General features: G+C 42.4%; 1 pseudogene; it reads right to left on the bottom strand.

Annotated features, from left to right (window-relative positions):
• Window positions 1-205: 205 nt before the first annotated feature.
• On the bottom strand, window positions 206-8616 carry LOC116067453 (annotated as a pseudogene).
• Window positions 8617-15154: the final 6538 nt, after the last annotated feature.

Here is a 15154-nt window from a genome sequence, read left to right as displayed (position 1 = left end):
TCCGTCGTCCGTCAAAAATAGAAGCTCTGCGTATCTGCTCCGGAGGACTGCGGACTGACGGAGCTGGGACGGAGTAGGGACGCAGACGTTCTGCAGTCAGTGGAAATACACACATTGACTTTAATGGAAACCTAATGACTCCGCCGACGTTCCGGAGACGTTCCGCAGACGTTCCGCAGACGTTCCGCAGACGTTCCGCATCCAGTGGAAATTGCCGGTAAGAGCTTGCAGAGAGGATGTCTTCTTTGTCATCGCTGAGAGGTCTACTCAGATTCAGCAGCCTGAGACAGGGAAGGTATGGTGCCAAGGAAAGGCAAGAAAAGGTAAGGAAAAAAAGCAAAGGAGAAGAATTCTTAGGCACACTGCTTCAAGTGTTACAGAGTGATGTCATAAGGAGAGGGACTGTTGAATAGGATGTCAAAGGTACTTTGTATACAAGACAGGAAAGGGTGTTGTTGTTGATGTGTTCTTTGTTTTAATAATTGATAGACATTTCTTTTTACCTATGTGATGCATTTTTTGTTTTATTTTTGATTAATGAGCAATATTTTAGACCCGGGAAGCCAATAAGGTTTCAAACTCAACTATAAAAGTATCAAGTGTTACCTTTCCAAACTCTCTGCTCTTGCTGACCTGGGACTCAGCGACGTCTGCCCGCTCCTGTGCCTCCTCCAGCTCATGCTGCACCTTCCTCAGCTTAGCAAGATGAGCATTGGCCCGCTCCTCCTGAAGCAAGAAAACATAGGAAGCTATAATCATAATGGGAAAAAAAACAACAATGGTTCTTGTTTTCCTGGCAGCCAAAAAAGATCTTACAGCCTCTTCATTCTGCCATTTGTATGACTTGACTTTGAGTTGCAGCTTGTCTACCAGGTCCTGCAGTCTCAAAACCGTCTTCTTGTCCTCCTCAGTCTGGTATGTGAGCTCCTTCACTCGCCTCTCATATTTGCGGATCCCCTTGATGCTATCAGCAGCTCTTCTCTGTTCACTCTCCACTTGCGCCTCCAGGTCGCGCACCTATAAGAGAAAGTCCAAACCCAACATCAGCAGTCATTCCTCCTCTCAGTAATGCTACATAACTCTCATCTGGACAGGCGTGATACCCGAGCTTCCAGTTTGTGGAGCTGTTTCTTGCCCCCCTTCAGAGCCAGGTTCTCTGCCTCATCCAGACGGTGCTGCAGTTCCTTCACAGAGACCTCCAGCTTCTTTTTCATCCTCTCCAGGTGACCGCTGCTGTCCTGCTCTTTCTTCAGCTCCTCTGCCATCATGGCTGCCTACCAGAACACAGCCAGTTCAACTGGTGTTTGATTTATAATTCATGACAAATATCAAATAAAAGCTGGACCTGACAACAACAGCATCCATAGAGACAAGCAGGCATCACTGTTTCTTAAAGTTATTAATCACACCATATAAATCTGTACGTTCTAGATATGATTAAAGATCAAGTGCATAATATTTACATCAGTGATTGCCTTCTTGGCTTTTCCTCTGCAGAGCGAGCTTCTTCGATTGCATCCTCCACCTGGCCCTGCAGCTGGCTGACATCTGCATCCAGCTTCCTCTTGGAGTTGAGGATACTGGTGTTCTGTAGCCAAAGGACAATCAAAGGTCTTTGTACTTCACAAAGTTATTGTAACCCAGGTTAAAAAAAAAACTAAATAATAATGCAACCAGTCCCACATCACTTCAACCGTATAAATATCTGGGTCAAGTGAGGTAACTTCCTGCAACATTAGCATTCACTTGGAGTTTGGTGTTTCTGCCGACCTAACAAATTCACATTTCAAATTCTTATATTCACTCTCTTTTCACTCTGTTTTGGTCTCCACCAACTGCTAGCCTTGATTCCATTGGCCCTCACTGATGCATTGTTAAAATGCTGCTCACCTGGGAGTGCAGCAGCCCTGCTCTCTCACAGGCATCAGCTGCTTCCCATTCAGGTAATTTACGGCTTCTTTCCGACTGTTCCAGACCAGCTGTGAGCTGCACCACCTCTGCCTGCATCAGGTTGCTCCTGCGCTCCACAACGGCCACCTGCTCCTTCAGGTCCTCCTGGCTCCACAGCGCCTCATCCAGCTGAAGGGTTTGCTCCTGCAGAGAGACCCGCAGGTTAAAGTGGATTTAACCAAAATGGCTTTTAAAAGCTTATATGCTTGTGCGTTATATCTAGGGTTGGGCATCGAGAACCGATTCCTACTTGGAATCGTTTCAAAAATTACTATTCCAGTGGAATCGTTTCTTCATTGGAATCGTTTGGAGGATTTGGTTTGAAATCTGATCATGGGTTCCAAATTTAACATGCGCAAGTTTTAGTTTCCGTAGCGGCCAGGCGCTTGTTGTGTTGCAGCGATGGAGCACAGTAAGCAGCGCTCCAGTGTGGCTTTATTTTACGTTGAAAAAGCTCAGTAAAACTGCAACCCACCATTGAATCAAAATAAAACTTTCCTCTTATTTGTGAAATAAGCATGTGACCCGTTTCAACTCCACCCCTCAAAGAATTGGAATCGAGAATCGATAAGAACCGGAATCGAAAGGAAGAATCGGAATTGGAATCAAAAAAAAGAAAACGATGCCCAACCCTAGTTATATCTTACTTTAAGGTGGGCTTGCATTTTCCTCAGCTGCTTCTGGGCTTCAGCTGCCTGTCGATTGGCGTGGCTCAGCTGCACCTCCATCTCATTCAGGTCAGTCTCCATCTTCTTTCTGATTCTCATGGCATCGCTCCTGCTGCATGTCTCAGCGTCTAAGGCCGACTGCATGGTTTCCACAATGCGCTGGTGATTGGGTTTCATCTGCTCGACCTCCTCATCCTTCTCTGCCAGCCTGCGATCAATCTCTCCTTTGACTTGAGCAAACTCCAGCTGGATACGCAGACTTTTGGATTCCTTATGTTCCAGTGAAACCTTGAATACATACAGATACAAAAAAAGAATACATTGATAAACATAAGAATGTGCCCATGAAATGATATAGATATAATCTCTTTATATTACGTGAAGTTACCTCAGCTCCTTCCAAAGCAGTCTGGATCTATGTCTTCTCCGTCTCACTTTGTTTCTTAAGTCTTCTCCAGCTCGGATGGCTTTGCCATTCTCTCCAAGTTGTTCAGTCAAATCAGAGATTTCCTCTAAAAATGTAACACATTTCTTCAATTAACAACCACACAGAAACAAACAATAATTATCCACATCATGTCCACTATTGGGAGTATGCACCGCTGTCTAGTCTTTCCTTCTGAGGCCTGTAGGCTACTACGAATCAAGATCAACATGCCCTGGATTTATTTTAGTTACCCGGCTTCACTAACCCTAACAACCGCGGTCCCGCATAAGCTGTGTCACGACGGTGGTTAACAACTAGTTCAACCAACCCAGGGTTTCCCAATCCAGCGGCGCGTTCACATAAAAGAGGCGGTGTTTGCACAGCACGACCAATCGCAAACATCTACCAGAGCCGCATATTGTATATAAGAAGAGCAAACTATAATTCTACATAAATATGAAGAACACAGACACGGTTTTGCAGGCAAAACGCAATCCAGTCGCTGCTTCCTAAAACAGGAGGAAAGCTGTCAAAAAAATAGCCGACGCTGTAAATGCGTAAATCACAACGCTTATCAAGATCTTCCCCATCAGTCAGGCACAAGATCTGACCATAATTACACTTACAAGTTACCACGGCGATTGAACCCGGTAACAAGTGATCCACCTTCGTGGTACAGAAAACCCTGGGTTGCCAAATAAATTACTATGTAAACACAACATTCATATAAAAACGTCCTTGTCTATTAGTGCATTAATGCATGTTCAAAATCGTCTGATTCACTGTCAACCATGTTCCAGATGAAACTTCCTTTTAAGAAAGCAGTATTATTTGACAGTGATATGCGTAAGTTGCAGTTTTTTTTATCTCGTTTGAGGACCTCGAGGTGCTCCAAAGCTTTGTGATGGTTGGGGTCGGCTGGCTGTGAGTTTTTGTTTATTTTCTCGTTCTTTTTTGTTCTCCACGGTTAGTTTCTCTGTTGGCCCTGCCTCTCTCTGTGCCTCCTCTGTTTTTTCTCCCCCCTCCCCTCCGGTCTACTGCTGCCAGCTGACGACGCGCACCTGTTTGCCATCCCATCATCGCCTCTCCTGCTGTACACACAGTCATCTACAATCAAGCTCAGTATATGAACCCCGGTCCAACTCACCCTCTTCGCTTGATCGTTGTCTCAGCCACACTGGTGACTTTCGCTCTGAGCTCCAGAGGAAGATTCTGTACTTACCGGTCTCAGCTTGTTGTTGTTGCCTGTACCTTACCCCTTCTTTGTGTTTGTTTCTCCGCAGTCATCTTCCACCTTCATGCTGTCTCCAGTCAGCTGGCTCTGCCATCCAGTCCCCCCCCTCACGGCTCCCTGCTCCGTTCCACCTCCAACCTCGCTTCCAGCTCCAGCTCCTCAGCTCCCTCCTCCAACCTCGCTTCCAGCTCCAGCTCCTCGGCTCCCTGGATTCCAGTGCCTTTCCCTCTGCTTCCTCGGCCCCGGTTTCCCCGCGCTCCCCTGTGTTCCCTCGCCATCCTACCTCTGCCCTCTTGCCCTAGCTCCTGTCCCTGGCGTCCGCCTTGTGTTCCCTCGCCATCCTACCCTGACTATCAGTCCCTCGCCATCCTACCTCTGCCCTCTTGCCCTAGCGCCTGTCCCTGGCGTCCGCCTCCCCACGTCCTTCCCTTTGAATTATTTAAATAAAACTTTGTTTTGTGAAGCCTTGCATTTGGGTCTGTTCTGTCTACATCATAACAAGCTTCTTCATGAGAGTTTTTTATTTTGAAGAGCTCAGTGCTGAGGGAGTGATACTCTTTCTGTAATCCATCCAGCCCTGCATGACTCTCTTCATACTTCTGCTTCCACTCAGACAGAATCTAGAAGACACACAGTTTGCCCCATGACAAAAAATCTAATTGGGCCCCCTCTGCGCAGCTGTTGTCACCACATCTCTAGGACCTAACTGTCCCATCAAAAGCTTTACATAACTCTAATTAAAGGTGTGCAACTGTCTTGCTTCTTGTAGATCAATACAGTTAATATTGTCTGTATCTTACATGCAGGCTCAGGTAAGCTACTCACTGTTTCCAACTGTCCAGCATCCAGTACAGACAGTAGGTTGTTTTTTTTATTTCATGATCATTATGTGAGAAAATAATTATTGTGTTTGAATTTCTGTCAAATATTTCATTATCTTTTTTGTAATGGTAAAAAGAGCAAGAGAGACAGAGAAATCCCCACAGACTCCCTGCTATGATGCTAACTGGCATGTCATTGAACACAACGTTGCTCACCTTCTTCACTGGGACAGGGAGGGGCACAGTTAGGGGGAGACTGGGGTGCTGCTGACTCATCTGTTGTTAAGTCTGCTAAAAGGGGCAGGGACAATGATTTAATATGAATATCTTGCTAAACGTTTCCCTGCACTGATTAAATGGTGATTAAATGTAGGCTAACACTAGTCTGTAGCTAGCTAGCTTATTTCACTATGGACATTAAGCCAACAGGTTAAAGTGCCCATATTATGAAAAAAATCACTTTTTCTGGGATTTAGGGTGTTCTTTTGTGTCTCTGGTGCTTCCACACACATACAAACTTTGAAAAAAATCCTTCCATGCTGTTTAGAGTGAGATACAGTTTCTGAATGTGTCCTGCCTTCAGTCTCTGGGTGAGCTGTTCAAAATCGACACGGCTTGTGACGTCACAAGCCGAAACGAGCAGGCTAACCGCAACCATTAGCTCGTAGCGTTAGCATGCTAACGCTAATGCTAACGCTAGCATGCTAACGCTAGCATGCTACCTCGTTCTCAATAGCAAAGCACTGCTACAACACACACAAGTTCACCATAATCTACAAAAGAACTACTTACATGTGCGCCCTCATTTAGAAGTCTCCCAGCTAATCCTGCCTTGTAACTGACCAAAGTTGTAGAAACAGCCTTTCTTTTACTGTCTATGGAGCTAGCTAGCTGACATGATCTACATCTGAGCTACTGGGCATGTGCAGTGCAATCAGAGATAGTACAGAAGAAGAAGAAGAAGAAAAGAGGTCTCACTCTGTAGCTAAAACAGAGACCAGGTGAAAAGAGGATCTGCAGCAGTGAGAGAGAGCACTGCAGTACAACAAAAATATGGTGTTTTTTGAAAATTAAACCATGTAAACCTATTCTGGTACAACCTTAAAATACAATATGAACCTGAAAATGAGCATAATATGGCTGCTTTAATACCACTCACAGACTATAGGCTACCCACCTTTCTTTTACAGTTACAGTTTGACACCCTTTCCTTTGTCTTTCCTCTCTCTCTTTCCTTTTTGAAAACCAGATTTTGATTTAACGTTACTTGGTAACATCGTGGTCACTGTAGTTCTGGTGCATCTTGTCGGTACACGATCCGTTCTGCCTGCACGATCCGTTCTGCACATGCGCAAAATGTTCGCGCATGCGCGGTTGTACGAGGATTTACGACACTGCACGATCTGTTCCACGCTTCCGGTCGACAGCCAAGCTAACGTTAGTTTAGCTAACAGCTAATTCGTCTAACTGCTAGCCGATTGTAGCGGTCTGCGGTTAGCCTCCACAGGCAAGCTAACGTTAGTTTAGCTAACAGCTAATTTGGCTAACTGCTAGCTGAGACAGCATGTAATAACTTTAAAAGACCCTCAAAATAAAACTTGAAAATAAACGTTGACATATATAACAAACACCTAACATATATAACAGCTGTTACGTCAGTTCTACTTTACTTGTGCTCATTTAAAATACAATCACTCAATACTTGTCTTTATTGTTATTCTGTGAAGTCTTAATTTAGCTGTAGCCTGCTTTTCCCATTACGTTTGAGTTAACGTTATTTTAGACTGAATCTGAAGCGGTTAGCCGAATTAGCTGTTAGTTAAACTAACGTTAGCTTCCCGGTGGAGGCTAACCATAGGCTAGCGTGGAACAGATCGTGCAGGTCGTATCCTCGGTAAAACAGTATTATCTTGCGCATGTGCAGAACGGATCGTGCAGGCAGAACGGATCGTGTACCGACACATCTACTGACTGCAACTAAACACCGTCACTGAGTGCGCTAAGGCAGGACCAAACCATTTCATGCAGATACAGGGGGGTGATCGGTCAATATGGGTGTTTACTTTTTGGTCAATGGGGATATTTAACTTTTACTGCCAAAAACAAGTAAAAACAAAGAGATCATTCATTTTATTATTATATTTGAAATATATATATATATATATATATATATATATATATATATATATATATATATATATATATATATATATATACTGAATGATGATGGTTTAATCATTTTATATTAGTTTTTACCTATTTTTTGGGGCCTCTGTCAGTCATGGGCCCTTGGAATTGTCCTAACTTTTCCCCCCTATATGGCGCCCCTGCACACAGTATTGGTTTGGATAAGGATGGTTCGTCCGATTTTTAAGATTTTAACTTTTTGCGCTAATTGCTGTATCCTTTGTTGGATGATTACAGTAATCGCTGCTCGTGCTAATAACCCAGTTCATCTATATTCCAAATAAACTCCTGTTGCCACATAACAGGTGTTTACAGCACCAAATGTAAAGGCTTTCATTAACTGGCTATGGGTAGAGTCACTGGTATGTTAGCCTATATAAATCAACAATCACGACAAGCAAAATATTCCGAATGACAATGTTACAGACTGTTGGCATTTGTAGCTTGTTGTGATTTATCAGCATAATTCACTTGCAGGGTGTCTCTGTTACCTTATCAAAGCTTCTTTGCTTTTTATCCAGGCCAGCTGGTGAGCGTTTGCCCTCTCCACATCAGCCATGAGGTCCTCCGCCTCTCCGTGCAGCCGCTGCTTTGTCTTCCCCAGAGACCAGCACTTAGCATTCACAAACTCAATGGCCTCCTCAGCCTCCTGCAAGCGTTGGGCAAGCTTTTTCCTGAGCAAAACCAAATGAAGTAGTAGCCATGATTGTCATTTTCTGACATTGCACATATCCCATTTCTAGTGTTTATTCATGTATTTGTTATCTATGTGTAGAAGAACAACTCTCACTTGGCCTCCTCCAGTTCATCATTGCGCTGGATGGCATCCATCTCATATTTGCTCTATATCTTCTCCAGCTTCTCTTTGATTATCTGTAGGTGGTCGATCTGCTCTCCCGGCTCAGCCACACAGCGCGTTTCTTTCTTAAAACTGCAGCGGTGGCCTCATGGTGGAGGGTCGACTCTTCCAGGTCTCGTCTCAGATTCTGAAACTCGACCTCTCGCTTCTTGTTGATGTCAATGTGAGCGGCGCTGGCACTCATCTCCTCCAGCTCCATGCAGAGATCACACCTTTGTTTTTTTATCTTAGCCCTGGCAACACGCTCCACTTCAATCTCCTCTTCCAGCTTTTCAATGTGGGCCTGAGTAAAGCACCAAAAACCTGAGATCTTTCACTGGCTCGTAGCAAATCTTCAGCTAGCCCTCGAGGTTTCGAAGTACCTGAAGCTCCTTGATCCTCTTCTGAGATTGGACAGCCACGATCCGCTCATCCTCAACTTTGGATACAAGTTGGCTGAATTCAAAGTTTGTCCTGTCATGCAAAACCATATCATATGATAAGAGCATGCGTTAATTAATTATCAATATGCTCAAGACGCTGCACCAGTAGGCTACATATCTTTTAAGGCGCTCCTCCAGCCGTTGCTTGTCATTTTCTTTTTTGTCATTCACATTTTTATTGCCTTTTATAGAAACAGAGAACAATAGTGATCTCTCTTTCTAAGCAAAAACGAAAAAGATAACAACAAATGAGCGAAAAAAAAAAAAAAAAAGATAAATAAAATAAGAAATATACATACACAGGGTAAACATTGGTCTAACTCGTCTCCATACCTTTCACATATCATCACACCAGTAGCACAAATGATGAGTATTCTACCAATATCATACAATACCCGTCCTCTCTCACACATCTTAGCAGTGACTTATACATACATTAAAATCATTTAGTCAAATTCTCCCCTATTAAGTATGCAATATTGCATTCATGTAGGGGCCCCATATTTTCCAAAATACCTCCTGTCTGTTGTTCAAGTTAAAAAGTAATTGTTCATAGCTGGCAATTTTGTCATTTCTCCACACCATTCATTGAAAGGGATAATGTGTTTTGTTTTCCAATGTCTTAGCACAATTCTACAACCTGTGGTAAGGGCCATTCTGCACCATAGAGTCTGTTGAACTGACAGGCCCACCCTTGCTGGTATTATGCCTAATATACAACGTGCCGGGTTCTGTATCAAGTCTGCTCGTAGTACTTTGTTAATGAATGTTATAATAGCTTCCCATAAGTTTGTCGTCATTTGACATTCATATAACATATGCATCAATGTGCCTCTGCTTCTTTCGCATCTCCAGCATATATCTGAATCCAGTAATTTTAGTCTCGCCATCTTACAGGGAGTCCAGTAACCCCTATGAATGATCCTATAAGTAATCAATTGAGTCTGAACTTCCCTTGACGTCTTATACCAGGACCCCACAACATCCTCCCATGTCTCATCAGCTATCCCAACCTTCAAATCCTCCTCCCATGCTCTCTTGAGGCCACTGAGATGGACGGTGGATGAGCCTGTCGCATAAGACCATCAAATCTAGATGCGCCGCCCCCAACCAGCTAGCCGCCCTGAAATTTCCTGTATCACAGTATAAGATGTTAGGGGAAATTTTCTTTGTATAGACATTATACAGCTTCTCAGCTGAAGATATTTCCAAAACTCTTTCTTAGTTTCTTAGCCTACTTTCAATAGTTTGTTATGCCAGATTGATGATTTTTTTGTGAAGGAGGGCCTTAATCGTGTCACCTGATGTGAAACTCTCCAAGTTTCTCTCGCAAATGCCAACAGTGGATTCCTAAATTGGATTTCTCCACCTGTTTGCGATATAAAAGCCTGTATGGGGAACGGATCTGTGAGTTCCCTTTCCATTGAGACCCATGCAGGAGCTTGGTCTTCTACCATATATATTTTGGACAGCTGGTTAAGGGAGAAAGCTTAGTGGTACCAATCCACTCTTGGTAAACCGAGACCCCCCCACTTCTTTAGCTGCATATAGTTTTATTCTGTTAAGGGACTGTTCGTTATTTGATTAAGGGGCCACCGGAGGAGTTTTGTGACCTCTAACCTAAAAAGACTTGACCCTCCCCTCATCAGTAATAATTTTCCTATGACCCTCCAAAATGATTTGAAAAAGAGGCATGACCCTCCCCTTGCGTGCAACTTTGCACTTAGCAAAGAAGTACAGATACCATTTGAATTTTACAACCATGACGTACAGGAGTTAACCTCTGCATTGTCATCTTACACATCCCACTCCTCTGTTATGGTGTGGTGGCCATTTCAGTAGATTTACTCACTAACATTGTTGTGGAAACACAATAAGCACTGGAAACTAAATGCACACTTCATGCATTACTGCATTACTTCAAATACTAAGTTCCTCCTCTAGTAAACTACATATGAAATAAAGCAATAAAACATTGAGACCATTCAGCAAAGGACACTGGGATATAACCAATTCAACACTGGTTGCTATGGACTTGTCACTAGGCTTCGTCATTGTATATTTTAGCACATAGGTAAAGCTGCCGATGCTGAACATTATATTCCAAAACATATATGTTTATTTTTAAAGCAGATTTTAAGTTACATTGTAACAATTTAACAATTCGCCCTTATGAAATCCAATCGCGGCACGGCTGTTTTGGAACGCAATAGACAGATGCTTAAATTCAACTAAAAAGTAACAGTGAACAATCAGTGTTGGACCTACAGTCTGTTGAGATGCCTCTCCAAACTCACCATAAAACGTTAAGACACGTTGAGAAAAAAAGATCCCTATTTTGCCGTAATCCAATGACACGAAAAAAAAGTAATCTACAGCGATCAGTAGATCCACAAAAAGGTAAATGACACGGTGTATCCAGCAAGGCATCACCTTCACCAGCCAGCTCCAAACAGGTGAACGAGGCCTCTCCACTTCGCCGTTTAAACAAAGTGGAATAAACGTATAAAAGTCCAAATCTACACAAAACCCGCAATCAATTAGTAAGCTGACATCACATTCATATACATGGCATTTAGGAAACCTTTATTGCAAGGTTGGCACGGCAAGATGTCCAGACTAGTGCAACAGTAACTTTCGTTTTTTGTGTCCTGCTGCTCCCATTGTCAGCCAGGTAATATTTTTTTTACTAAAGCAGTATATGAAATCAGATGTATTACCTATCACCATTTAGTTGTTTTGTGTTATTTAAGATATTTATAAAATATCTGGTCATGCCAGATGTAATTATTCCACTCATTTTTTAAACAATGCAATTACCCGTTTGAGCCACCAGGGGGGCTGCCCCCCCAGCAAACTCTGCGTATGTGGTCAGACCCATCTGCTAGGGGGCCGAGACTGACAGCTACATGGATAAATATGCACCAAACAAGCCACTTTGAAATTTTGCTCTTTTCATGAATAAAAAAGTTGGGTGACCCCCCCACCCAGACTAAAAAATGTTGGATGACCCTCCCCTCAGCATAAAATAAAAAGACATGACCCTCCCCTATTTTCCTCCAGTGGTCCATTCCATAAATACCGAACGGTCCCTAAAAGAAGGTCTTTTGCCTGCCCACAAAAAAAGAATTTACTGCCTTGTTAAACTTTGTTAGTAACGAGTAGGGGAAGCTTACATGTAGTAGATAAGTAATATAATTGATTTGTGGGACTGTGATCATTTTTAGGATGTTTATCTTACCCAGCAGGGATAAGCCCAGTTTAGTCCAGTTTTGCAAAGTGCTCTCAATTTTCTGTATGAGGGGGAGGAGGTTTTCTTTCATGATGTTTTTCAAACCTGGGGTGATCTTAATGCCCAAATACACCAGGCCAGAAGGTAGCCATCTAAACTGCCAATTTTTCCTTATAGATGGGGGACACACCCCTGATAAAGGCATTGCCTCTGATTTCCCCCAATTTATCTTGTATCCAGATATATGGGGAAAAGATTATATCTGAGATAACATATGGGGTACTGCTGTTTCTGGGTTTATGGTCAGTAACAATATGTCATCCGCATTCAATAGTAACTTATCATCTGTTTTTCCTGCCTGGATTCCCTTAACATTCACATTGTTTCTAATGGCAGCAGCTAACGGCTCTAGCGCCAATGCAAAAATCAATGGGCTCAGGGGACAACCCTGCCTCGTACCCCTATAGAGGGGGAAACTTAAGGATTTCTTCCCGTTTGTTAATACTGAGGCCCTAGGATTGGAATACAGCAGTTTGACCCAATTTATAAATGGGGTGCCCAATCCAAACTTGTGTAGCACCTGAAATAAATACCCCCATTCTACTTTATCGAACGCTTTTTCAGCGTCGAGAGAAAAAGCTACCTTAGGTTCAGCACTATTCCTTGTCTGCCATACCAAGTGTAATAACCTACGAACATTGTCTGCTGAAGACCTTCCTTTGATAAAACCGACCTGATCCGGGTGAATAAGACTAGGCAAATGTTTCTCTAGCCTTGTAGCCAAAATGTTAGCCAATATTTTAGCATCCACATTTATCAAAGAGACTGGTCGGTAGCTAGGCCTACCGCACTGCTGAGGGTTCTTGCCTTTTTTATGTATAAGTGTTATTACAGCAGATTGCATACTCTCTGGCATATTACCAGTTTTAAGTGCCTCCCGAAAAACCTTAAGTAGTCTTGGGGCTAACATGTCAGAGAATGCCTTAGAAAAAGTCTGTAGGAAAACCATCTTCCCCTGGGGACTTACCAGAACTTTCTCTTTATAGCCTGTTGGACCTCTACTAAAGTAACATTCCCTCCAATTTCTTTTTGTGATTCTTCTGACAAGGATGGCAGATGGGCCTGTGACAAGAACTCATCCACCAGGTCCCGGTCTTCAGTGCTCTGGGATGTATATAATGATTGGTAAAAAATGTTTCATTGATCTCTCCAGGGTCTGTTACTAAAACCCCCTCCTCATTCTCCACAGAGGTTATTAGTGTCCGATTATATTGTTGTTTAACCCTCTGGGCCAAGAACCCCCCCGCCGTTTCCCCGCTCGTAGTTCTTCTGTCTGCACTGGAACAGTGCAAACGCTGCTTTCTTTAGCAATATAGAGTTCAATTCAAGCTTAACATTACAGGAACAAGCTCAGCATCGTTCAAACATTGCTAGCTATGTATGCTAAGTACTTACTGATAAATATAACGTTTTTAGTTAATAACGATTTTAGTTAGTTCACACAGGAATGCTTTAATGAGAGCGAAAAGATTTCTTAGATGTAATGAAATAATAAAGAGAAAAATAAAATGAGAATTCATTGATCAATTCTGTGGCGGTGTCTTTTACTTAAGGTGCATATTTATTGAAGTGATCTAAGAGTAATCCTAAAGTAATCAGATTACGTTACATGTTTTGGTTAATCCAACTGATTACGTTACTGATTACGCAAATTGCCATGTAATTTGTAGTCAGTAATGGATTACATTTCAAAGTAATCTGACCCAACCCTGGTAGTTCCCCCCCCCCCCCCCCCCCAGGCCCATTTTCAGGACATCAGACTGAGTGCGCAGAGCGCTTCAATCCGTCACTGCTTTGTCATTCTGGTTTCATCAGAGGGAGAGTAGATGGCTGTAAACTGACAAGAAGGGTGCTAAATCCTGAACAAGCAGCCAATGAACCTAGGGCTTACACTGCCTCCATCTTTGACATGAGCTACTCTAGGGAACCAATCAACAATGAGATATGCTTTGGGTGTCCTCAAAGGGACAATGCTACGCAGTGTGAGGACAATGTCTGCAGCCACAGACTATAACTGCCATGTGTGTTTCTGTTGATTGGATAGGTGCTTCAGACGTTTTGAATGTGCGATTCTCAGAAGGCCAACGTGAATGTCATTCTGATCCTTAATGTAACAGATGGCAACATCTCGGGGCTTATGAGTTAATGTCAAGTCAAGTTCAAGTTGTCTAAATAAAGGGCTGCTGAATAGAGTTTACACCGTCTATTATCTTCCAGAGATGCACTTTGATGGACAGTTGATGGCTTATTGCTCCTCACTGAGCAGGAACTTATTCACAACATCCTACATTATTACATCATACATCCAAGCAATACATTTCCATATGTTGATATGTAAACAATAATTTTAGACATCCCTTAGTATCCAATAAGAGATTAGTCAAGAGTTTCATGCATATTGTCAATTTTTGTTGGACACTGGATGGTCTTAAGTATTTAGTGCTTTTTCTTGAGCAAAGTTAAAAGAACAAAAGTGACTACAAGTTCGAGGGATGGGAGTCAATACAGACATGGCAGCCATGTTGAAGTCCCTGTGGGACCATAGACTGTTAATATGTACAGTCTATGTGTGGGACATGAATGGAGCATTACAAGAAAGGCAGACCACAGCGCCCTCCAGTGTCACTGCTGACCAACCTCAAGCTCTGTGTTTTCGTCCTTAAAGATTTACATACCACATACACATACCAACTGCTCGTTTGATGTTGTTGAAACTTTATTAAAAAAAGGAGTTAAGAGTATTTTCAGTGTCGTACTAATTGTATTACTACATTTCTTAGACTATACTATTGCCATATTTTGGTGTGTTTGAGAAGTCAGAGGTCTGACATGTAGCGCTAAGCTACATTTGAAAATGACTGATTGAAATGAAATATAATACATTGTGATAATGAGCTTGTTACTAACTAAGTGAACGTCAAGATTCAAATGTTTATTTTAAATTAATGAAATATTATTATTTAAATGTTAGAAATATCTTTCTCTGTGTGTTCAGGTCCAATAATTGATTGATTGGAAACAGATATTATATTTAAGTTTTATATAAGCATCATAAAATATTTTGATGTTGAAATATATTAACGTGACTGATGTTACGGGCTGTTTTTTGTTTGCTAGAGTGGATCTTGTGTAAAATGTGTAAAAAGAACAGACTGTCAGTGTTTTCAGCCAGGTTCAAGATGACAGAAAATCAGCGGAGAATCTCCAACGGTAATGTGTAAAAGTATAATGTATATTTATGGATAGGCGTGTATGATACTGCTCAGCTGGCCGGAAGTCAACTAACCATTATGT

Source organism: Sander lucioperca, chromosome 5 (assembly GCF_008315115.2).
Source record: "Sander lucioperca isolate FBNREF2018 chromosome 5, SLUC_FBN_1.2, whole genome shotgun sequence".
In the NCBI taxonomy this organism is placed as follows: domain Eukaryota; kingdom Metazoa; phylum Chordata; class Actinopteri; order Perciformes; family Percidae; genus Sander; species Sander lucioperca.
Note: the sequence above shows the minus strand (reverse complement) of the source record. Positions and strands in the feature narration are given on the sequence as shown.